This window comes from Haliotis asinina, chromosome 10, assembly GCF_037392515.1.
Source record: "Haliotis asinina isolate JCU_RB_2024 chromosome 10, JCU_Hal_asi_v2, whole genome shotgun sequence".
Classification (NCBI taxonomy): Eukaryota; Metazoa; Mollusca; class Gastropoda; order Lepetellida; family Haliotidae; genus Haliotis; species Haliotis asinina.
The window spans coordinates 37,240,303-37,266,849 of NC_090289.1; the positions used below are offsets into that span (position 1 = coordinate 37,240,303).

Sequence of the window (26,547 nt, forward strand, 5' to 3'; positions counted from 1 at the left end):
AGTTCGAAAACTATTTTTCATGTCAAAATAAAATATCGCCACCATCAAAAGTATATGCCTATTTCTTCACTGGGCTGTGTTCTCACAATCCCAACACCATGTTGAACTATTACTCACTGGAAATATTTATTCAAACATTTTAAGCGCATCGCGTGGTAGTCACTCCGTTCTACCGGACGCTGGCAGGGGTAATGGAGGCGAACAACGATCTGAATACCTCGAGTGGCGCTTAAAATGTTGAATAAAACATATTTAACGTGAGTAATTATAAACCATTGGGTATGAAATGTGAAAACCCAATCAAGTGAGGAAATGGAAGTGTACCGTTGATGGTGGCGATGTTTCATTTTGATATGAAAAATATTTTTCGATCAGAAACGAGGAAAGTACGTTGCCAACCTTTGCTCGTTTCCCTCGCATACATGAAGACTTTCATATTATCTATGCTGCGCAACCCCATTTGCGCTACAGTTTGCCTGTGATCAGTCACATTCGACGTTCATGTAGTGAACGCTATGTATCTTAGCTAACCAGGTGGGTGATTCAAGAAAAGTGTAACCTCGGGGTGTTTCAGTTGTTCGCAAAACAGATGCCTGACCTGGGCCTAGATTTTCGAAGCTCTCTTAGCGCTAAGACAGTCGTAAGTTAATGTTACTGTATGATACTTACAACAATCTTAACACTGGGAGACCTTAGACATCTAGGCCTTCACGTCTACCTCCACGGGCTTCGCGTAGATCACGTGACATCACATGACTGGAAGACGTGTACGCCGACGTCTAAGTCCAGCGTTGGCAGTCGAAATCAACCAGATGCTGCAATATGAGTGGACACCCCTCCCTCAGATTGTCATGGAGAGTCTGATTCGGGCGTCACCCCACTGTAAATACGAATGATTTACCATGATAGATTCAAGTCCCCACGAACGTCTTTATTTTTTTTCAACATATCCCATCATTGTCTCTTGATCTGAGCTCCCTCAGAGTACACCGACAGCATGTTGATACCCTTATGACGCTTTGAGCTTCCTTTCCTTGCACCTTTGGATTTCGGGGAGCTGTGTGTAGCCTAGTGGTTGAAGCATTCGTCCGTCACGCTCGACCAGGGTTCGATTCCTAACAGGTTCAGTGTGCGAAGCTGGTGTCCACCGTCGTGATATTGCTGGAATATCGTTAAAAGAGGCGTATTCTACACTCACCAACTCTTTGTATTTCTAGTCAGCTGCTACTTTCAAACGCATCATACGTTCACAGTCTATCCAATAGAGAGATATAATTGACGATATCATTTAGACAGAGGCGTCAGTAAAATGCTCACTGAATGATAAATGACCTTTCGTGGACAACGATGAGGAGATAAATGTTTGGAAAGACTTCCGCCCGCATCCCTCTTAAATTTACTCCTAGTCAAATCAAATTACCTGGATATACATTCCTTATCTAAGGGTGAGTTTAGATATGTGTGTTTAAAATAGCATCTGATCATACCAAAAGATATATCCAACATCTAAAAATGCCTCTCGAAGAAACTTTTCGTCATCGTTAAAATTTAGGGGGATACGGGTGGAAGCCTTACACCCTTTACAAATCCCACCTGAAGTGCGAAACGTGCTGAAGACACATGGCACGTCCCCGAATTAAGAGATCTGGTCTTTTTCTATATTCTGGTGTATTGAAAATGATGTGGAAATGAAGAATACTATGTGCAAAAGTAGCCAGATGTTGAGAATAAGGTTTGCTTCAACAGGAGGGATTTCAAATAACAACCAGTTGACTGTAACCATGGCAACAACTGATTTAGGCACTAGCTCAATGTCCTGGTGGAAGAGCACACCTTTTCCATCTTGCCATGCCATGTTTGATATTTCCGCCGTATTGACCTCGACACATAACACAGCCTCCCTTACGTACTGGGCGTTCCACATATAGTTATCCAAGATAGTAATATAGGAATCGGTAAAAAAAGGTGCTGATGCATGTCTTTGTGGCTTTATGTAGCCGAATGGTTAATGCATTTGCGTGTCACGTCGAAGACACGGGTTTGATTCCCAACATGGGTACAAAACAGATAAAAACTGCTGGGATTTTTTTGAGAAACGACATGATCTGATGCGCACGTAAAATATATTCTCAACCCTTAACGAATTTGAACAAGAACTTTCAACATTTTTTTTGAAAAGCGACAGATGAAGGTACGATATACAAAGATATACAAAATACCGGCCATTTATGAAAAGTGAGAAAAAAGAGATATGCAATATACATGCAGTTATAAAGAACCCTGTTAAATTTAATCAGTAATTAAAAGTGTAAAAAGTATTAAATTAAATTAATGCACGGAGATTGGAAATATTTGCTTTAGGGTGGTTCCATGTTATGATCAGTAATGAGAGACGTCCTTCAATAAATCATTTTCGTCCGGCAAAGAAGTCAGCTATTTTATGACGCAATTAACTGCATAATCTATACCTGACAAGAGATATGAACGCGTCGTTAAGAAATGAAAATTTGGTTTTATATATTTCCCTAATTATAACCCTGATCACATCGAGGTTTTGCCGACATTCTGACGATAATGTAACGTGTAAAAATATAGACTGACAATTTTAAGTACCTACATTGATTAATGTTATTAATTATCGTTCCAATCAGCTTTGAAGTGATCTCACTCCACTCAAGTAAAAGAATATTAGACTCAGATGATTAGCATGGGAATGTCTTGCCATGAACGCACATGCAAAGAAAAGTGTGGCCTCGTGTGGCAAACATCTTATACCCCGTACACAGCCAAACATCCGGGCAGTACACGCTGGTATTTGGTGATGTGCTAGTGAGTGAGAGAATATTGTTTTACGCCGCCTTGAGCAGTATTCCAGCAATATCACAGAGGAGAACACCAGAAATAGGCGTCAGAAGTCCTACCCTATGTGGGGAATCGAACTCGGATCTTCAGCTTCATTTTCCTTGCTGCCAAACCTTCTCTAGAATGCTAAAGTTCTAAATGAAGCAAGTATAGATTTCCTCAGGTTCTGAATCTTGTCTCCTTGGGACACCTTTTCAGTTTACAGGGCTTAGTTTGTTACAATCAATATATATATATATATTATTTATTATATATAGTTATATATATGCTTCACTTTTGTCCCCAACATCTCTAATGCCGACCAATCAGGCATACTTTCGGTGTCAAATTTCATTACTTTTCATCCGAGTTTGGCGTCTATTCTTGAATTAAGACTTGCTTTTGCACTTAGATTTCTGATATATTACGTTCAAGAACGTTTCAGTTTCATCTGAATTATGTAATGTTTTGTCTGCCCTGAGGCGTTTTCTGGAACAGATAAATTTATGAAATATTTTTTTTGTTGTTCACGGAGCTGAAACCGGTTTGCCTAGGTATGCAAATATTCACAAGTGTCTGGGTGAGTGGTAATCTTCCAGCTCTGGAATAATCCCGCAAGTTAAGCCACCACCCTAGAGGAGGCTTAGGAGCCCACCACTGATGCCCGGATTCTGGATCACGTGACAAGTCAAAGTAACGGTATCTGGGATAGCTGTGTTGCTTTGAAGGAGGGAACTCATATCCCAAGTATGAACTGAGGAAGCAATAATTATTACCATCAGGGTATATATAAAGGGGTGTCACTCGTCACGCCGAAGACCAGGGTTCGATTCCCCAGAAAGGCTCAATGTGCGGAGCCCATTTCTGGTGACCCCCGTCGTGATATTGCTCGAACAGTGTCAAAAGCGGGGTAAAACCAAACTCACACACACTCATTTTCATCATGTACAATATCAAGCTGATCACTAAGTTTTGTTTCGTTTGCAACTTCAATTACCTATAGGGTCGGTGGGGGTAGACTAGTGATGAAAGTGTCCGCTCGTCACGTCGAATACCCGGGTTCGATTCCCAACATGGGCACATGTATATTGTGTGAAGCTCATTTAAAGGCGGAATAAAACCACTCACTCACTCCTGCAGATTTTATCTTAATTTTACCCAGCCCACTATTGAATTGTTGTTTTTGTGCCACATTATTACCACTGGTGATGACATGTATCACGTTGTCAGAAAGGTAATGGGTGGAGATGAGGATCCGTCTAAGCGCGCTACACCGCGGAACACGAAATGGGATTGTGCCATAGGTGTGAGTAATTTTCGACGCTTTACGACAACATTCGTATGGTACATTCCATGCATCCCCGTTGTAATTCGCCGCATGACATTTCCTGTTGGTTAAGTCAAGACACATTTGTGTTAAACCCAGCCCAATGTCCGTGTCTCCATATACAAATTTCGCGTAACAGAAACGAGGCGATACGATGGTCAGGGAACGAGCGTAACCTTAGTTCATTCATTGTGCACAAGACAGTGAATCAAAACGAGCCTGCCTTATAAGAATTAGATCAAAAGCTTGGTTATCTGAATACGTGTATATCAAAGTTTGATATAAATTTTAAATTTAAATTTAAAATGAGCCCCAGTGAGATGAAAGTAAATATATTCCTGTGCAGCAACGATTTGGTGTTAAATTACTCCGCCAAAAGCCACCCGGAATATTTTTACTGACGTCAAAGGCGTTTAATATCATAAGAGATGTGTGATAACGTTCAGTGATATTATTTATATGTTCCATTGTATATTCTTTTAATTATTATCGATTCATTACTACAAAGAGTTTGCAAGACTACATTTTTGGCACCACGATGTGAAATAGTGCGTTAAAATGTAATCCACATCGGTATCGTCATTATTTCGGCCTTACAGCGCAGAGAAAAGGATTTTATATCTACAAACATGTCATAAATGCAAATTTATACTCATAGGACATTTTTATGCTTTGTACACAAAATGGACATCCGGTTAGATTTTATGAAATGAGTCTCGGCCTCAGAAACATGCTGAACGGCCACATATTAGTGAACAGGTTATAAAAATGATCAAATAAGACGATTTGTGTCTTTACCGAACGCTCTTGTTCTTTCGTCGCATGTTATTTACATTGATTCCATTTTTGTCTTACACACTTTGCGAAAGATGTCAAATTCGTCATTTCCAAATAGCGAGTAAGCTTTGATTTAAGCCATCTTTAGAAATATTCCAGCAATATCACGGCGGGGGACACCAGAAATGGGCCTCACACATTGTAGCCATGTGGTGAATCGAACCCGGATCTTCGGCATAAGGAGCAAACGCTTTAACCTCTAGGCCACCAAAAACCCCGATACCATATGGGATATATTAATATGTTATTACACATAAGTCCCGACAAACCTAGGTGAGTATCGCGTGTGAAATAGTTCGTTTATTACTTTAGGTGCGGTTGTATTTGGACTGTACGAAAGATCACATGCAGGAGCTATTGATATAAACTTTAATAGACCCTCACTGCAGTTATCATCACTACCTTTGTCCCTAAACATAGTCACGATTCGGGTACTGAAAAATATAAATTTAAATGGCATTATATAAATAATATTTTTGTATAATTATGAAGAGTTATTATTCACTGTGGTAGATATACCCATTACACTTTATTCGTCCTTATTTCGCTTCTCAGGTTCAGATCCCCAGAAACTACTGACGCTGCAAGGTTATCCAGTAATTAAATATTGTAACTTTACCAAGAGAAATCAACAGCGCAGAACATGTTTATAACATGACAACTCTCTATATGCTCAGGAGTGATTAAGGTGGCTGAGTGGTTCATGAGATGGGTCAAGACCAGGGATCGACCTGTAAAACTGGACCCCGCTTCTGTGTTGACGATTCCTCCAAAATAATCCTTTATCATTCAATCATGTAGTTTCAAGATTAGGTTACAGTGACTCGGAGTTATTGAGTGATCTGTTGACAGGGAATTTATTCAAGACAATTGCTAGTCGATAATATTTACAGGCTTGGTAGAATACTTCTCTAACTGACTTACACGAATACAAAAGTCCACACAAAGATAAATAACCACTGGATCGTGTGAGGATGAGCTATGTAGCTTAAAAAATAAACGAAAACACAACGAATTGTTCATTTTACAAAAGTGAACTGATATATCTTGACAGGTATAACTTTCGCAGTTATGTTGTATGAAAGACATAGTTGTGTGGCTACGCGAAGCCGCGCGTTGTTTGCCCAGGTAGATAGACACTCGTCTGCAGAGACATCTTACCTGAGCTGTTGCGGTAACTCTCCCCAGAGTACCGCTACGCATAGTTGGGCGACATGGCTGTTCCAACAGCTGTCACCCCCCTCGGTACTACGACATCAATTAAATGTCGTCAACAAATTCAGACACCTTAATAATAAAATGCAGAGATCTGTATTATAAGTAACATGAAACTGTCAACACTGTCGTAGGTGTGATATACGTATGGACGAGTAAATTGACAATGTCATTAATTGAACGACAGTCCCCCTACCTGAGCGTTACTAAAAATACACCAGCCGGTGGCTCTAGATTGGAACTTCCTAGGTGATGTGATTGTAAATGTAGGACATTTCGTCGTGGATGTTACTTCATGAGCGGACGGATGGATTAGTGAAACGTCTGTACAGTTGGGAAGTGCAGGGAGAAGGATATATACACCTGAACAGGTAAATGCAATATCCACAGGTGTGTATTTGCTGTGAAATGCAGATAAATTTTGATGTGTACTTCGGTGTTGAAGACGACTGCAAGTTGTGGGTGGGTGTGGACCTGTCCCGCGCTTGCATACCTGTCTGGTTATCACCTGGCAAAATGACCGCACGGGGAATCTGCATTTATCAGTAAAACTATTTGACACTTTTAAACTATGACCTGTATCTTTTGCCAAACGCGTCTCGACCTATTTTCATAGGACAACTACGTACGTCGCCATACTAGGACCACCCGACCGGAACGGGCATATGCATGTCCGAACATCAAGAAGTGAAACCCCCCGTGTCTATTTCTCATATGCGTTGGTGAATCTTATAAAAGTTCCACATGTCCGACATATTTCCGTTGTCTCCATATGACGCGTATTGTCAAAAACCCAAACAAACCGACTTCCGCTACCAAGCAAATACCTGCAACTTTCGTGTCTGTTGAAAGTAAATATACATGGGTGATGGCATAGAGACTAACTGTAACGCTGAGCGGTGTCTTTGCAGAAACAGCCCTTTAACCTTTGTAGTAGTGCAGTATTCAGTTTCAGTGACAGCCTGCTTTAAGGTTATGCCACGAGTGTAAAATCAATACAATTACTATAAATATTCAACCTGTTGTAAGTTTTGAATACAGTTCAGTATTGTTATTACACAGATCATTAGTTTTTACTGGATTGGTATTCACAATACTCAAATGCTTAATAAGATTATCATTATATTCACTTCAAGTTAACCTCACCTTGTTATGACTGTGAGGTAGCCCAGTGGTTAAAGTGTTTAGTTCATCACTGAAGACCCAGGTTCGAATCCCCACATGGCTACAATGTGTATGCCCATTCCTGTGGGATATTGTTTGAATATTGTTACAGGGGCATAAAATCATACTGACTCAAGTTATTATGACATTTGCACTTTTTCAAGAAATAACACAAAATGTTTTTTGAGTTGCCATTAACCCATGTGTAAATACATTATCAGCTGTGTTAGATTGTTCTATTGCACCCACTGGGCACTCATTAGAGAAATGTAAGCTGTTTAGATAATGACTTCAGGAATCTGAAGCTGACTGAAATTTTTAAGTGAAAATCTTGACACATCTATGATTAGTATGGGGAAAATGATAGTGTGTAGCCTATTTTTGTCACTTTTCTTATGCACAAGAATGTTTCTGCCATTCTTTGAAAGACAGATCCAAGACAGAATTAGATTGGTATAGATGTTCTTGAGCCATTATGTGTTACATACCCCAAGTCATAATTTATAACTAGTACCAGGAATCATATTCTGTTGGTTACTTTTAAAGACATTATCAAGAGAACGCCAATGTATTCCTTAAAAACAACCATTTGTATTTAAGGCAAACTGCAGGGTGATGCTATTCTTCTTTTACTTGCAACTGTAGCAGACAATTAAGATCTGTCAAATATATACCGCCCTCATTTCTCAAGGTTTTGGACAATATTTCATTTCACTCAAGCTCAACGATTCTCTTGTCCCAAGTCAAATTTTAAGGTGTTCCTATACTTTTTGTGTGTAGTATATAATGCTCCATTTAATAAAGATATTATTCACTTTTCAATGCAGCACAAACTGAATTCTCATATGTGAGGAATATGTTTGAACAGAATGACGTTTGGCTCCTTCTATCTAAAGTTGATCTGTATTTTTAATTTAAAACATAAAAGTTGGGAGTGTACATACAACATTCTATTCTTTCATGAGAACGCCATTTTAAAAGTAGGATGTAAGGATATGAATATCATAATCATTGTCAGTTTGGGAAAATTGAAAGTAAAATATTCAGCTTATTATATGAAAGTAAAATAGCAAACAATTTGTGTGGTCAAAAAATATGTTTCGGATGGCCTTAAAATATTTAGGGAATGATCTTGACAGTTTTTTTGGATTGCCTAAATGTAAATTTCAGAAAGTATTTTAGGGATGGTCCAACATATTTGGGATGGTCTTCAATGTTCAGTTTGAAATGAATACAAGTAATTACTTTGCTGTGGCCTATATTTAACATTTTTCGTGCCATCATTCTTGATATCAAATTAATGCCATATCCTATTAATCACCTAACCTTCCAGTAGGTGCCAGCTATGCAGCTAATGAGAAGTAACCAGGTATTCAGGAAGCAATGTAATCAATTACATATCAGGCTTATATTACTCATGATCAAAAGCAAACAAAAGTGTGAATTGTTGACAAACTTAATTGCTTTACATGAAATACCTATAGACCAGGTGAGTTGATTCATTGATCAGGAGCGGTCAATCATAAATGCAGTTCATCATTAAACATCAGAACACCTGAGCCCCTCACCTGTCCATTGTGTAGTTGTTAATTGCATAACATGACTGACAGGTATGCAGCTGTAAGTGGCATGTGATGTGTTGGAATGATGTGTTATGTAACCAGTCCACAAGGAAACTGTGTTCACCAGGGCCATTACAACATTGAATTTGCTCGTCACAGGAACAGACAGCAGGAAAACTTGTCAGGAAATCCAGCTTGTTGCAAACATGGACAACTGGAAACACAGGCAGTGCGGTTTAGGCCACACTCAGTCAATTACTTGATTTTTATTCCTGTCAGAATCATATCTTTTTCTTGCTCACTGAAATGTGTAGTTGCAATCCTTAGTTTAAGACTGCCTCATTCCATGGTTGAGATATTGTAGCATTTTCTGATTGCTAATCAAACATATACATTCATGGTTAAAACACATATTGGAGCCTTTAATGTTTTAAATGTGTTGAATCTTTCCATGGTATAAACACAAGTTGAAGCCTTTTATGGCTTACAAATTTGTTGGAGCCTTCCATGGTTTAAATACATGTTGGAGCCTTCCATGGTGAATGAATGAGTTTGGAACATATCATTTTGGGACCGTTTTTTGCATGTCTTAGTTGAACCAATTTAGAGCATATCCTTCTTCTATCTTTACATGAAACAATTCCAGTCTGAATATGTTTTAAGATTGATTTCCTCATAGTTAAACAGGCAATGAGGAAAAGAGGCCAGAACGAATAGGGATCCATTTTGTTTTGCTGTGTTTTTGCTTTTTGAGAAAAAACAAATATATTATTATACAGGGCTTAGTTGTAGTAAAAAGTTTAAACAACTGAATTATATTGGTCATAACTAATGAGCTTTCTGTAGACCGTTTACTTCATCTTTTGATATTTTAACTAATTGGTGATCTTATGGACACATTTAGCCCTGTAGAAATGAAAGCAGTGAGTGAGTCAAGTTCTATGCTTCTTTTAGCAATCTTCCAGCAATGTCACAGCAGGGGGCATCAGAAATAGGCTTCACACATTGTACCCATGGAAGGAATCAAACCCGGGTCTTCAGTGTGATTAGTGGACGCTTTAATGACTAGACTTCCCACTGCCTGAGGAGTAAGAGTTAAGTAGTACTATGTTATTCATTGTATCTGTTAGAAAAAATAAAAAGTAAAATATGTGTATTGACCTAAGGATTTTTTGATCCCACAGTTTTAACCCAAGGTTGAAACCCAAGAATGATTGCAAGTGGCCCCAAATGTAAAAGTCCTGGGACATCTTATCTCCAGACAGTTTTCATGTTTTGGGCTGATGTTTTACTTTGGGTAATGTGATCACAGACAGGTGGTGTAGATATGTGGAGGTATGCTCCTACAACACTGTCAGTAGTGTCTGGGGTCTGTATCACGTACATATCATGTCTATTTCGACACTGCCTATCACCAGCACACACACAAGCACCTGTTGTTAAATTGTCAGTGTTAACATATTTAATCAAACAATGGGGCATTGATGTTCTGCAGACATGTAACATTGTGTAATTTCAGTCATAAATATTCCAGCAATTTTGAGGAGACAGTCATGTCTAAGAGTTGTTGAACTTTCAACTTCTATCAAGTCTGTCTCAAGTGTATTGTTTCAACATTGATGATTTATGACTGACTCTATCTTTAATTATAGTATTTGATTAATTGAGTGAGTATCATTTTACACCACTTTTAGCAAGTGAGTGAGTTTGGTTTTATACTGCTTTTAGCAATATTCCAGCAATATCGAGGTGGGAATTTGCTTGTGCTATATATTGGTAGATAATATGGAATGCAGAATTTAAAGAAAATTAATTCCTTCTCTTTTCTGTGCAGGGCTCGGATAGGCCTGCATGTAGGGTGCATCCATCACAAGTATCTCAAACCAATGTTCATGGGTTTAAGTCCCAGATTTCTTCCTGATGTGTCTGTTTGTCAGGTAGTAATTGAGCCAGTGAGTAAAACATTTAAGACCTTCATCAGATTTGCCTCTCAGCATTAAGATGACATTCCATGGTAGAACTAAAATATAATTTACTCATTCACTCCAACTGATTATATTTCATCTACTGGAGTAGGTTTGTAATTTTTATTATTTGATTTTTGAGTTGGTGTAGCCGAGTGGTTTAAGTGTTCACTCATTACGCCCAGGACCCGGGTTCAGTTCCCTTTGTGCGTACAACGTACGAAGCCCATTTCTGGTGTCCCTTGCTATGATTTTGCTGGAATATTGCTAAAAGTGGCCTAAAACTAAACTCACTCACTATTATATAATTTCATGTGATATTTTAAGGCAGTGAACTTCGTCATTGATTTTACATTGTCTGTATTGGTTCACAATAGCAACGATTGATCCTTATGCTGTTGATCCCTGGATTGTCAGGTCCAGACTTGAGTATTTACAGACTGCCATTATATTATATAAAGCAAACTCACTCACTCACTCACTCACTCACTCACTCACTCACTCACTCAGTACTGAAATGATGATATTATTGGGTAAAGTTTTGTATTCCTTGCAGCAGCATGTACAAGTACAAGATAAAACTATGAAAGATTCCTACCTTTACGACACACCTTAACACTACTGTGCATGCCATGGTTTGAAAGATAAATGATGAACGTCTTATCCATTCCAACAGAATGAAATCTGTTTACAGACATATCATGTGTTTAACATGTTTGGAATTCAGTCTTAATTTGTGTTTTCCATTGTCTTTAGAGGATTTTGTATGAAGGGTTATTACGTACATCATTACAGCTGATATTGGAATGAAAAATATGTAAAAAAACAGTGAAATTCTTGAGCCTATTACATTTATACAGGGAAATGTCTTTAAAAGTGCTGTAGAAATATTTCTATCAATTAAAATGAATAGAAAAAGCAAGTAAAATATTATCTTAATACTGATATTTTAAACAATGCCCTTTTGTCATGTTGCTCAATTTTTTGTTGATAATTTGAACTAAACACAGACAAACACATGTTGTGAACTGACAGTCAACATCTGTGCAATGTGCAGTAAACTTGTTGTATTGTGTCAGTGTATGTTTCTCCCTTGTATTGTGCAAAGATTACGTTATAGAGAGGTAAATAGTTAATTAATGTGTCAGTGCATGAAAGTCTTCATTTTGGTAGAATGTAAAAACACAATATAAGAGTATATGTCCAAGACAAATGACTTATGAAACACACAATAGTGCTTTAAGATGTGATAGTAACATAAGGCCAGACCAATTTTATTACTTCTTTTACAGATTTTTTACCTCAGAAACCCTAAAGGCAGGCAGAGAAGAAATAATAATGGTATCACTGTACAAAGTTTTTCTTCTAAATTATCAAAAACCTTTTTTCTTGTAAGCTGGCCACTGAGAACATAGGGATTTTTTAGCAGGGAAAACTGGATTTTATTTTTTTTTATTCTTGAAAAATTATGACCATAAAACAAAAAATAAAATTGGTGTAGCCTGAAAAGAATATACAGGGTGTAGAACATAGAATTACAGAGAATGTGAGTTTAGTTTTAGGCCACTAGATTTTACAAAATAATCCAAACTGTTTCAAGGTACTGTTTACGCATGACCTGATGTATTGTAAAACAAATTCGTAACATTGTAAAGATTATTATCAGGAATTCAGTAAATCAGAAAACTTGGTGAAATTTGGCTAATTCATAACAAAACAGAGCTATTCACATGCACAATATTTGCACCTGCTTTTCAGCATTTAGATGCATGATCCTTTGCAGCTCATCTGCATAAAGTTTGCAGTTGCTTCCCCCAAGCTAGTGGAGAAATTCATCTTCGATGTAACCATGTGTGTATAAGTAACATATAGTGAGATACACATATAACATATAGTGAGTGCTTTAAGTGAGTCAAAACTTCAAGGGTAGTATGTTTTTACTGAAGGAATTTCATTGATGAGTTGTTATGGAAATGCCATAGACATGAGAGAGAAGAATGTGTGGTATGGTGCAAATGGCAAACATTCTCCAGTTCCTCATTGGTTTCTTTAAAGAGATACTTTTTTAAATGTCATGTGTTTGTTCTGTGTTTTGAACAAGTTTGAGCAGATAGTTTTTAAAGGTGACAGCTAGAAACGTGATGTGGTCAAAATTCACCCATTTATCATAAGCTGGTTTAGCAATTTTTACATGCAGTGATTTTTCTGTTTGTGACCTTGACATTTACTTCACTGTCAGTATTGTCAGGAACCAAAAGAAGGATTTAACAAATTTGAAACAAGATTACCTATAAAAGCTTGGTTCAGTGAGAATGCTGAACAAATTATTAAAGTGTTCTTACTTTGCGAAAGTTTAGCTCAGTTGGTTCCTGAGACAGAAAATAAATTGGATATATGTCCTCAGTGATTCATAATTTTGTCCTGCAGGATTTTTGTTTTTACAATCTTGATTTTTGAAAAGAAAAAGCTAAACACTTTTGTATCATAAACACATGGAGACATTTTTTCCAGGTTCACTTAAATGATTGTGATGATAATGTCATATGCCAGTTGTCTGAAGTGGAATTTTAAAAGCAGCAAGATAGAAATCTTTCGAAACAATGAAGTGGCCATAACCCATTATGCCTGCATGCTTGGAGCATTAGTTTTTTGTCACTACCACATGTCAAAACTGACCACCTACCATCATGCATTGGCGTAGCATTGGGTTTCTGTAGCCAGGTGTCATTACAACATGTCAAGTCTCACCACCTACCATCATGTATGGCTGTAGCATCGGTTTTCTGTAGGCAGGTGTCACTACAGCATGTTGTCTCACCACCTACCATCATGTATGACTGTAGCATAGGTTTTCTGTAGCCAGGTGTCACTACAACATGTTGTCTCACCACCTACCATCATGTATGGCTGTAGCATCGGTTTTCTGTAGCCAGGTGTCACTACAACATGTTGTCTCACCACCTACCATCATGTATGGCTGTAGCATCAGTTTTCTGTAGGCAGGTGTCACTACAGCATGTTGTCTCACCACCTACCATGATGTATGGCTGTAGCATAGGTTTTCTGTAGGCAGGTGTCACTACAACATGTTGTCTCACCACCTACCATCATGTATGGCTGTAGCATTGGTTTTCTGTAGGCAGGTGTCACTACAACATGTTGTCTCACCACCTACCATGATGTATGGCTGTAGCATCAGTTTTCTGTAGCCAGGTGTCACTACAAGATGTCGTCTCACCACCTACCATCATGCATTGTTGTAGAATTGGGTTTCTTTAGCTGGGTGTCATTACAACAATATCGAGATTCACCATCTACCATCATGCATTGTTGTAGCATTGGGTTTCTGTAGCCAGGTGTCACTGCAACATGCCGTCCCACCACCTACCATCATGCATGGCTGTAGCATTGGGTTTCTGTAGCTAGCTGTCATTACAACAATATCGAGATTCACCACCTACCATCATGTATTGTTGTATCATTGGGTTTCTGTAGGCAGATGTCACTACAGGATGTTGTCTCACCACCTACCATCATGCATTGTTGTATCATTGGGTTTCTGTAGGCAGATGTCACTACAGGATGTTGTCTCACCACCTACCATCATGTATTGCTGTAGCATTGGGTTTCTGTAGCCAGGTGGCACTACAGCATGTCAAGTCTCACCACTACAAATGCAGAGCTGAAACATCATCCTGATCAATCCAGCTTATGTACCACATTGACAATACATTAGATATCCTTCAAGGTTTTCGTATACTGGGCATAAAAGTTGATTGAATATATTTTTGGATAAATACCAGTATATGAATCTGTGTGCTCAATTTTCAACCTGAGATCGGTGTTTCTCATAATTATGTTTAAATATTTGGTGTTTGGTTTTAATTAGGTGTTTAATTTCATGCCTAGTGATTTTGATTGGTTATATCTTGCTGTTTATGGTTGGTTGACAGCTCCAACCAGATTGTAATATGGGGATGATTTCAGGATATGACTTGATTGGCACATTTCACTTGACACCCAGTTCTTTTCACCATGCCCTTATGTATGTAAAGCAATGTTATTCAAGGAATATATATTCTGAACATGCAAGTTTTGAAAAAAAGGGAAAAAAAGAAATCTCATAAAATTAAGCAATCATGTTAATCGAATGCTCACGATAAAGTGACAGAAAAGAAGACTTGCATTTCTTTTGTTGTTTAGTATAATGTTTATCACTAATTTTAATCATGGCAAATATCAGTGGCTAAAATGGCTCACAACTGATGTCAGCTGATGCGGAACTATGCAGGAAGCAGAATTATTGTAAGCCGTTACATGGTTGGCCAACTTTTGTCGGTCACAATCTATAGTCCCTTCTAATAATATATAATAATTGATGATATTTTATTTTGCTGAAGTTGGTTTTGATCAAATATGTGATAATGTAGTTACTTTCCTATCCTTTGCAGATGGAGTATAACTGTACATGAATATATTTGTAGTGTACATTATATTTTGTCATGTCACCATGTGGCTAAAATATTGTCAGTGTGACATTAAATATTATCTCACTGTGACCTTATGCTTTTGTCTACTTATACTTTGAGCTGCTATGAGCATAGGACCAAAAGATGACTTCTATTCACAAACAACAGGAAATAAAACACTGTTGAACTTCTGTTCACGAACAACAGATGATGAAATTCTGAAACACTGTTCAGCTTCGATTCACAACAACAAATAACAAAATCCCCCAAATACTGTTCAGGTTCCCTTCACAATAACATATCACTAAAACCCCTGTGCTGCTTGCTGTTAACAATTCAACTTGACTAAGGTAACAGTGTACAACAATGAACACATCACAAAGATATGTGTCCAGCTCTGAGAGGCCTGTGAGGTTACATAACCTATGCCCATAGACTATTTGTGTTTGATACATTAATCCTAGAACCATGTATCCCTTATTTGTCATTCAACTGAAGGGCAGGCTCAACAGTCAGGATCTAGTTGGTCATGCATGCAAATACAACCTAATGAAAGAACTATACCCCCATCGATGTTTTCACCTTTCATGGAGACATACTGGAGACTGACCAGATAATGAGGTCCTAAGGTCTGAATAAAGTGACCTGGCTTGATGCTGATTAACTTGATAAGGGATATGCATAGACAGAGCTTTGAAACAAATGGCTTTCAGCCTGCCTCCACTTAACTGAGTTACTTTCTTGTTACTTATTGTTGGAAAATCAAGTTTTGGTGTTATAATCACCATATGAACTGAACAGCAATAGAAACATAAGTTTTGAAAAAAATTGAAATCTCATTAAAGTAAGCATTCATGTCTATGTCTTCTATTAAAAGCTTGACCAAACTGTTGCATTTCTTTTGCTGTTAAGTATGTGTTCCATGCTTTTTCTTCTTTGTTGTATCTGGTGTTGCAATTTACCATTCAGAGTTGCATCCTGTGTGCACGACAGAATCAAGTGCTATTGGTCTCATATTAATGTACATTAATATTAACCACGACTTCAGCTATGGCTGAGTGGGCTAGGCGGCTGACTTTGTGTGCTGGGGATTGGGTGCCTGATTCTGAGGGTGCGGGTTTGAATCCCGGATGGGACTCAACCAAAAAAAGTTCTAGAATTTGTACTTTACTAAGAAAGCGAAATACCAAATATGTCACATGTTGCATTTGACCTCTTTCTAAATGGCATCGTGTAATCACAACAAGGCTTTAGACTCAATATTTAATTTTTTCATTTAATATGACAATTCTTTGGAAAAGTTAATGATAATTTTGGCCCCAAAATGCTATTTTTTGCGTCAAATTTTGGTCAAAACTGGACTAAATTAGATTAGGTAGTCACAGATGTTGCAGATGCGATGTTACAGTTTCGCTGGACCAGACAACCGTCATGACTCAGTACCACCATGTAAACAAACAGACCTGCAGTCATCTATCATGATCTGTTCATCATCTCGGCTAGTATCACTGATATACAAAACAATTATTGTTTCAATTGTTTTTGGAGCCATGTTGTTTCTCATCATTGTAAACACAATGTCATGGTGAGACATTATTTCACAGTGACAGACCTAAAGTCATCAACCTGCATCTGTTGTCCAGTACCTCTGCTGGTCATGATGGTGATATCACCACTTTGAAAAAAAACCCAGTAACTTTTGCATTGGTTTTCCAAGCCATGTCATGATTGCAGTGAGGATGTCATGGTTTTTCATTATTTTAGTTTTTACCAAAACAGACGCATGGCCTCTAATTTGCTATCTCCTCTCAGTTGTTGCTAGAATATTTTTCTTTTTTTGACAAATATTATCATATTTCTTTGTGTTGAGAGGTGTTGAGGTGTTATATTTTGTGTATTTTTGTATTTTGTATTTTGTACTTTTTCAATTTTTGGTCTAATGGAAATCAGCCTAGAACTTGCACTCAATCCACTTTCACATGCTATGTTCAGTAATGATTCGAAGTCTAACTCACCCTCTCATCGTCACTAGCCACGCTCATGTCACTTTAATTTCTTAGAGCGAGCCACATTATCCTTATTGTGTTCCCTACAACACTTTTCCTTCGTGAAAGCACCCTATGATTTTTAGACAAGCATGTCATTCATGCATGCTCGGTAAAATGCCAGACGTCTACCACTGTTTTCAGTTTGAGCCATATCGGCTCATTCCACACCACATGGTATCTTGTTGATTTCGGCATCGGGGCCATTTGGCAAGCATCCGTAGATTAAAATCATGAGAAATCTGCCATAACCTTTGAAATTGTCCGGGAGCCTGTTCCACTCTTTCCATTCATTTCCATGACAGGAATGGCTCACTGAATTTACACATTGTGCATAAGTGTCGACATACCTCCGTGTTTGTGTCTGATGGGTTCTCACAAACTGGTTACTTGTCTCAGTGACATGTGATCTACTACAGATAACGTCCTCACTTGAAGTTGTGGTGCTGTATTTTAAAGATGCTCCAATTCTCCTAGTCATGGTATTGCTGAAATATTGCCAATGTGACATTAAACTTCAGCTCAATTGCTCATCATAACAGAAATGAAGTCATCTACCTAGGCCAGTTGTCCTATACATTAGCTGGACATGATGGTAACATCAATGACAAACAAAACAGCCATGCAATAATTTTTTCATGTATTTTTGGAGCCATGATGGTTGTCATGTTTGCAAAATAGCCACTCGAGCCTCTTGTCCTGATCCAATCTAAAGAAGGTCCAACATGTGGAAAGTATGATGCTAAAGCTGATACCATTTGTTTGTACGCTTCATTAAAACCCAGTGTGCCAATAATCAGGTGCCAAACTGAAATGTGCTGACTCCATTGTGAAATGTTCACAAGCCCAGTGGCTTTGACAGGCCAACAGAACAAACTTGAAAAAGAACAGATTCATGGCAAAGAAATGGATATTCGATGACAGTTTCCGCTTCTGATTTTATAGAAAATAGGTCAGCGGAAAACTGAGGAGCGTCAGGTGACAGAATTATGGGGTGTATGTCAAAAGGTCATGACAGACTGAAGAATACAAAAGACAATTCTGCTTTGGGCATACTGAATCATGATTCATATCTGTTGATTTTTGACCATGGTGTATACTATAAGTTAGAGTCATTTTCAAAGGTTCAAGAATATTCCAGCTTTCTGAAGGTGGGGACATCATATAAGTGTGAAAGAGTTACAAATAGTCAACACATAGGTAACATGTGACTAGTGATCAGTCAGTAAAGTATTGTCCCAGAATCTGGTGTAGCTTTGATAATCAGATTGTGATTAAATGTAAAAGAACTTATGAAAATCTGCAGTAGTTGATAAGACGTTGGTTGCAGTGTGTAGAAGAAAACTTCCAATTTTATCAACTTAATGTAAAGCAGTATTCCAACCATTCTAACCATTCCAACTATTTTGTGACTTTTGACAACTTTTAAAAGGCAAATTTTAATTTTTTCAAAGATCTCAAAGGCTTTAATTAACTTTGGAAATACTGTCAAGTTGACAAGTGGACATTTCCAGTGTCGTTGATGTGTCAGTGTCAGTTACCTATGTTGTCTGCACCAAATGTGCCTTTGTTTTCTCAGGTGGACAATTGACTAGTTTTTTGCAGGTGTTTGTGATGCAAGTCACTAGACACCTACCATCACCACTGTTCCGGTTTGATTCACACTCACATGCTTTTGGTATAGTCAGAATTATTTGAGTAATTGACATTGCGAACAATTTCTTGGTTATGGATGCAAAATGAAGATATTTATCCTTGTTACATACATTTCCCTCACGATATTAACTATTTACAATATACAAAGATTGTAAGTAAATAATATTGTGATGTTGAAATGTGTACATTATTATTCAGTGTAACTTTGTGTAGGTTTAGGTTTGTGTGTATGTGTAAACTTGGTTTTGTCGCTGAAACAATGCTGATGCAGCACTCACTCACTCACTCACTCACTCACTCACTCACTCACTCACTCACTCACTCACTCACTCACCTTCTCTGATAACCTTGGCAACAATACAAAGGCCTCTCAACATTCTGAATGTGCTATCTCCAGTATCAAATAGTTAATCTCCAGATAAGCCACAGTCTAAGTTTCTGATTTCAATCATTTAAAAAGGTATTTTCCAAATGTCAATGGCATTTGTGACTCTTTGGACAAAGACGATTAGTTTCAAGTTTGAAACAAATATGTTGATCCTCTTTGATAAGAATATGCACTGGTAGAGAAGATACACAAGACATCGAGAAGCACAGAAACAGAGACACGAGCAACTACAATAAGGTGTATAATAAACACTATAACGCATAGCCACACATGTAATAACTGGTTGTAAATGCTATGCCTGAGATCCTTTCAATGGACAGACTTGATGAACCGGCTGAGCTGGCTGTGTGTTCCTGTGTAGATTGTCTTGTGGCAGAATGGTGTTTTTGAAAAAGAAATAGAGCCCTTATCATTGTAGAAAGATTATATGTGTGCATTAACATACAGGCAGGTTGTTTGAATGAACTTTAGAAAAAGACTTTCATTTAAGACACTGAAATTAAGAGCTGACTAGATTCATTCAGCCAGCACATATATACACTAGGCAAGGCACACTAGATAATTTTAATCACTGTCTTCTTAATGCCATGCTTGTGCAGTCATAGTTATACAGTGTATTAGGTAATTCATTGATGCAAAACATGGGGAATCCACGTTAGAATTGTTCCCTAACAAGTAATGCTGGTCTAAAGAGATGACCAAATGGATTTGGTGGTCAGGTTTGTAGACCTGGTGTAGATAGACTGTCACTGTGTACAAATGACCTGGATCATTGTTCATAAGGGATGGTGGGGCATTTATGAATAAAGAATGTGTTTAATACAATATGTCTTCATCACTTTTTTATTGACCTATTAAAAGGGAGAAGTGGACATAGATATGTTATTTTGAAATATTACATCCTTCGAATAATATTATACTTATGACTTGCTTTAATATGTTAAAATATTTTTTGGCAATTTTAACTATGATATGTCTGATGTGACTGTTATTTGACTATGAATGCACATGACTGAAAATCTGGTATATTTAAAAAAATAAATGAAAAGAATAATTTCATGATCATGCTATTTCTAATTGAACAAAAATTTCAAGACATTTTCTGAAATTCACCTTCTGGATTTGAACCTGAAGCAGCTAAGTGTTCCTGTGTGCTAACCTAGGTTACTGTGACCTTGAGTACCTGTCGGAAAGTATACCTGGTCATCATGACCTGCATCGCCAGCCTTCGGATAATCCGCACCTCAACACTGACACATTTATGTCATAAGATGAAATATTATCTATACTTTTTTTATCACCAATATTATGTGAATATTGATAAGTTTGATATGAATGATGTTCATGTATTCTGACATCTAGAGATGGCATTAAATGACCATTAATTGTCAGTTAAATCTCCATACATTTGCAGTTCAATACTCAGTGTATTTGACATTTACAGAAGTAAGGTGGTGCCACAGTCAAGATGAATGTCTTGCTTTGATAGTGAACATGTAATCTGCGATTTTTAATCTGTAATTGGTTATATTAACATGCTCATGCATGACAAAGTATGTCTAGGGTTATAATGATCTTTGAATATTGAACATCTACCTGATTATGCTTATATTAACCATGGAATATTATCATGATTATTCTTCAATATTAATCAATGGAAATATTGAGTATTTTAATTCTGGGTATATTGATCAGGGAATATTTAACATGTTCTTAAAGATAAAAAAGGAAATATGTTTTGATTGTTGGTGTTCATTATCCCATTATGATAACAATTATATGATATGAAATATTCATGGCATGAAAGAAAAGGAAATTATAAAAATGACATTGGCAGCATGTTGTATTTATAGCAGACTAACACTTAATCTCTGTGTATATAAATATATAATTTTGATAATAACAAACAAACCCACCCATATGAATTGAGTCTCAAGGAGACCAGAGATGGAGAGCCTGGGGAAATCTAGACTTCCTACATTTAGGGCTTTAGTATTGCAGTTAGGGCTACGCAGTAGGGAAAATAATGTGGTTCAAGGACTGTGAGAGAGACAGTCTATGTAAGTATTGTAGCTGAAGTCACAAAATGGACAAGGTTACTACTATGTTTTAAACTGGAATGATCTATTTGTCTAAACAATGGCTAGAAGATTCCCCACAATCTGCAGCGCCCTTTGAATTGCTGCACTACTAAGTGCAAGTATGCTACTATGCTGTGTAGTTATGCAGTATTTGCTTGGCAGGTGCTATCTGCGGAATGCAGGGCTGGGCTCTGATGGTTTACCTGTCATATCAGGGCTTGTATTGACTGAGAGCCATGCCAAAGTATTCGGTCAGACCTACACAAGTATGTGTTGTCTGTGGTCATGGATCATTGATCACACCTGGATGTGTTCAGGCAGAAACTGTCTTGTCATAGTTATTCAATTTCTTGATTTTCACTATGAAATCTGACATTTTTGTCAGCCTGTTGACCTTTTTCCAAAGAAGAATCTGTGAACTGAGATTTCTAAGTGTGGTCTGATCCAGTGTTTTGCAGTAAACAATTCAAAGGATGTGATGCTGGTTGTGTCATCTCTGATGCAATGTAGATGGATAACAGAAAAATTATGTGGCAATTATGAATATAAAAAGGGAGATAACTCTTACAAAGATCACAAAGGGACTATTACAGCACTTAAAAAATTATCATTTCTGAAAAGTTGTGAGTCCTTTATTTGTGAAAAGATATTTTTATGATTTATCTGTAGTGTTGCTTTAGGGTGAGTGCTGGAAATACCATATGTCTCTGGGAATCAATATGTGTATGTGTCAACGTACCATTTTGTGTGTATTGGCCTTCAAGCCAGGCAGTAATAAGTGATATTGACCCAGTTCAGGCCTGCAACATATTAGAAACAGTTTAGTATCAGGATGACTCAGGATAGTGTAGCATGGACGCGTTGTTAGTCATTGATAGCACTTTGTTGGAAGAATGTGAACACCTACGACTTGTAAACCAGACAGTATTGACCATGCTGTTGTAGATAGGTTGTTGCTGAAATATGTCTTGCTTGGTTGAAGTACAATGCTTATGTTTATTTTTCACCTTATAATAATCTGTTATTTAATTACTTTTGAGAGCATATTTGGCTTGTTGACATTTGACATTTACTGAAAGAAGGCCATGCTCAAGATGATTGTCTTTCTTTAATATGGGACATGTTATCTGCTAATTGTTTGAACCTGCTTATTGTTTCTTTTCACCTATACTTAAATATTATTTGTTGACTTTTAAAATATGTTTGGTTTGATAGGTTTTATTTTTTATTTCTTACTTGAGTAAATCATTGATTATGATTTTATGTTGCTTTTAGCAAAGTTCCAGCAATATCACAACAGGTGATAAAGCAATGGACTTCGTAAATTGTCTTCATGTGGGGAATCAAACCTTTGCCTCTAGGTGATGAATGGACACTTTAGCCACCTGGCTACCAGACTGCCCCCACAAAACAATGACTGTTGAGTACAAGTGTATGGTTTATGTTTCCATGTTAGTGAAACACATTATCATCAACTATTGGGTCCACTGTTAAAATTTGACATGTTTTGCGAACATGTTTACAGCATATGTATACAAGCAAGTGGTGATTATTTGTCTGTGTAAAAGTCTACTGACTGCACCCAATGGAGTTTGCTTACAAACCTACAACCCAAATTAGTACAGTACTGTTAGGTCAAGTTGAAATTGCACCCATGATGAAAGTGATCCCTGCCTGACACTTGACACCTCACTAGATACAGTGTGTGTATTTTAACATCAGTCCAGTCATAACACAGGAGATATTTTCTATTTGGGATATGAGTAGGTGTTGATATGATGTTGAAATTATGTAAATTTCGTTGGTGTCATTGTATAAATTTACATCATGGAAAGACCTACTGCCAGACAGCCTACTGTTATCATATGTCCAATTAAGCATTGTTGATCTAATGTATGTGAAAATCAACCAGGACTTTGAGCCAGGTTTTCAGAAATCAAACAACAATTATTGATTCATATTTTTCAAAATAATACCTGAGATGCTTACTCTTCATAATATTTCCAAGCAGATATTTGTGACATTAAACAAATATTCATATGTGATGAGCAACATCAACATGCTTACCATGGTGTAACATGTTTTCAGGGTAATAGTGCTAAATATGTTCATGAACATTATTGCGTATCAGTAGATTATCAAAAGTGTAATTCTGTAAATAAATGTCACCTCACCTTATATAAATTTATTGTCAGAATGTTCTATCGTCCGCTGGTTTCCAATGCAACATGCATTTCGTATCTTGTCTGCAAGCAAGAGCGCTAGAAGTGATGTACCATGTTTTCGGGTTACTCGTTATTGTGCAGGGTCACACCCTTTTATGGAAGCGCCTGTGATGCATTCTTCTCCACAGCAATCAACAAATACAACGTATCATTTTAATTAAAAGCCAAGCAAAGTGATAATTTTTTTCTTCATTATTTTAATTTTTTTTTTGGTCAAATTTGTTAAAAATAAACATATTTGCAGTTAAGTTATTTAATCATTTGTACATTCATTCTTCTCGTCTGCATGGCCCACCATGGCAGGGACATTAAAACATGTCACGTCTGCGCAGTATAGTATCATCGCAGTAGTATTTTAAATGAGCCCAGAGGTCACATGGCTGGTACAAATTCTGCTGTACGAAAAATATATATGTACGAGATGACCAATTCGGTGTTCAATGTTTTTTTTTATTACATCGGAAACATTCCATTCGAGTCACGTGATATTTATGTTTGGCTTTTCACTCGGACAGAATTATTTCAAAAGTTATGATCACATTTACGAAGGTTCTCAGAGTGCATTACCTTCTATGGTAGAATTTTAGTACTTTGACAGAAATTAGGCCACAACTTCCATGAAAGCTGAACATTTCAAACATTTTATGTTCCGATTGTGACGGAAGCTTCTGCACATGAGACAGTGTCTAAAGGTGGCGCTGCCATCTCACTGTACGCAAGAAATTGCGGGGAAAAGAAATACCCGAAAACATGGTTCCCCCGAAAACATGGTACGGCACGGTATATCATGTACTTGTAAAGGATTTTTTTGTTGATTGTCAGTCTGAAGGTCTGATTTTGATTCCCAACATGGAAAAAATGTGTGAAGCTCATATCTGATGTTCTTTACCACGGTATTGTGAAAAGCTGCAGAAAATCAAAGTTAATTATGCACTTACTCATATATCAATCTTTCGATTATCTGGTCCAGATGTGATTATTTACAAAGGCTGACATATTGATTGTATTTGCTTGAGAAATGGTGAGTTTCACAATATACAAACAAAATAAATCCAAAAACAAGTTACCTACAGAGCTGCACATCAAATACAGTCATCCACATCAACACGTATTCTAGAATTATCAAGCATGTAAATACAGTGGAGGCTGGCACTCATTCGGAATGCAGATGATATATGTACAAGCCAGGAGTGGGACTGGGTTTTGTTGAGAACTTGCCGGATTGGACAGATGCCAGTTTTGATAACATCCACTGTAGTCATTTGTTTATCTATATTGAACAGATAGGGAAGCATATTTCAAATGAGGATGTATTTTCTCACACAGCTATGGGTGGTGCACATTTCCCATGTAACCTGTCACCACCTAGCTCAGCTTCTGTCACCCTGTGCGTGTCAGCCATGTTTAGTCAGAGCGTCAAAGTTCACATGTTTTGTAAATTGGACATATATTTACCTAGGATATCCAAACAATATCCATACACTGCTTGCACAAATTGTAATGTGCACATATTGGAGCATGAACAACAGTTCTGACAGTGGGGAATGCGTAGCCATTAATTCAATTTGCATTTCTCACTGCATTGTAAATAACTGGCCGTAGAAACAGACATGTTTAGTGTGTTATGTATTGAACAGATGGGTATTAAAATGTTTGTGTTTGGCTGACAGTTATCAGTATTTTTAATCCAAAAATTACTTTTTTTGTACTTTCATTTTGTCCTTTCTCAGACTGTTAAATTTGCTAGAAGACAGCTGTTGGAAGCTCTAATTTCATAAGCATTTTAAATATTAAATCAAGATTGTTAAAACAATTGAATATAATATTTAGAATTCTATAATTCATTAATATAGTTTTGAATATTTGACATTTTTGTATGTTTTTGTGTGTTATTTGCTTAATGCAGTGATGATAATTTTATTTCTGTTTAAGTACTTTTACTAAAATACAAGGGTTTCACTTCACAGTGAAAAAAGGATGGCAAAATGGTTGTACTGGGACATTTTTCTCCAGTATGCAAAAGATCAATGGGCCAAATGTCATCTTGACACTAAGCAGTTTTGTGTTACCCAAGGGTATGCAGATGACTGATCACCTAGAGAGCGTCAGAGCCAGTGACTTCAATGTTTAAATATATCTTCAGGCCACTGATGTTGAGTATAAGAAGAAATTAAATGGCTCAAGTTTTGGGGTTCATTTGTCCTGTTCATTATAATTTAACATTGTACATACCTTGACAGTGTGGATTGTTGCTCACTATGTCAATCACTAGCTTGTTTGGCTCAGACTTGATTAATTACTGGTTTCCTTATACATCTGGGATGTTATTGAGTTTATTCAACCGTTGCAGTGAGTGAGTTTAGCAATATTCCAGCTATATGGCGGCAGTCTGTAAATAATCAAGTCGGGACCAGACAATCCACTGATCAACAACATGAGCATTGATCTGCACAACTGGGAACCGATGACGTGTGTCAACCAAGTCAGTGAGCCTGACCACCCGATCCCATTAGTCGCCTCTTACGACTTGCCTGTTATGGCAAGCATGGGTTTCTGAAGGCCTATTCTACCCTGGGACCTTCACTGATGTCAACCGTTATAATGTCATCACATCATTGTTTTTGCATGTGATTTTGGTCCAAGAATTCACTGGTCATTTTTTTCATATAAATCTGGTCATGAAGGTCATTAAACAAGATTAAAAGATAGTTATTTGTCAAACAACTACTGGTCAGGGATGTCACTTAAATCTGGGTATGTCAGGTAACAAACA

General features: G+C 37.3%; 1 protein-coding gene across 1 annotated transcript in view; it reads left to right on the top strand.

The window, feature by feature from the left end:
• Positions 1 to 6,434: 6,434 nt before the first annotated feature.
• LOC137298485 (titin-like) overlaps positions 6,435 to 26,547 on the top strand; it is a 446,086-nt gene continuing 425,973 nt past the window's right edge. Inside the window, exon 1 of the mRNA XM_067830773.1 lies at positions 6,435 to 6,591. The gene's annotated coding sequence lies outside the window, so the exon portion shown is untranslated. The remainder of the gene's footprint in view (positions 6,592 to 26,547) is intronic.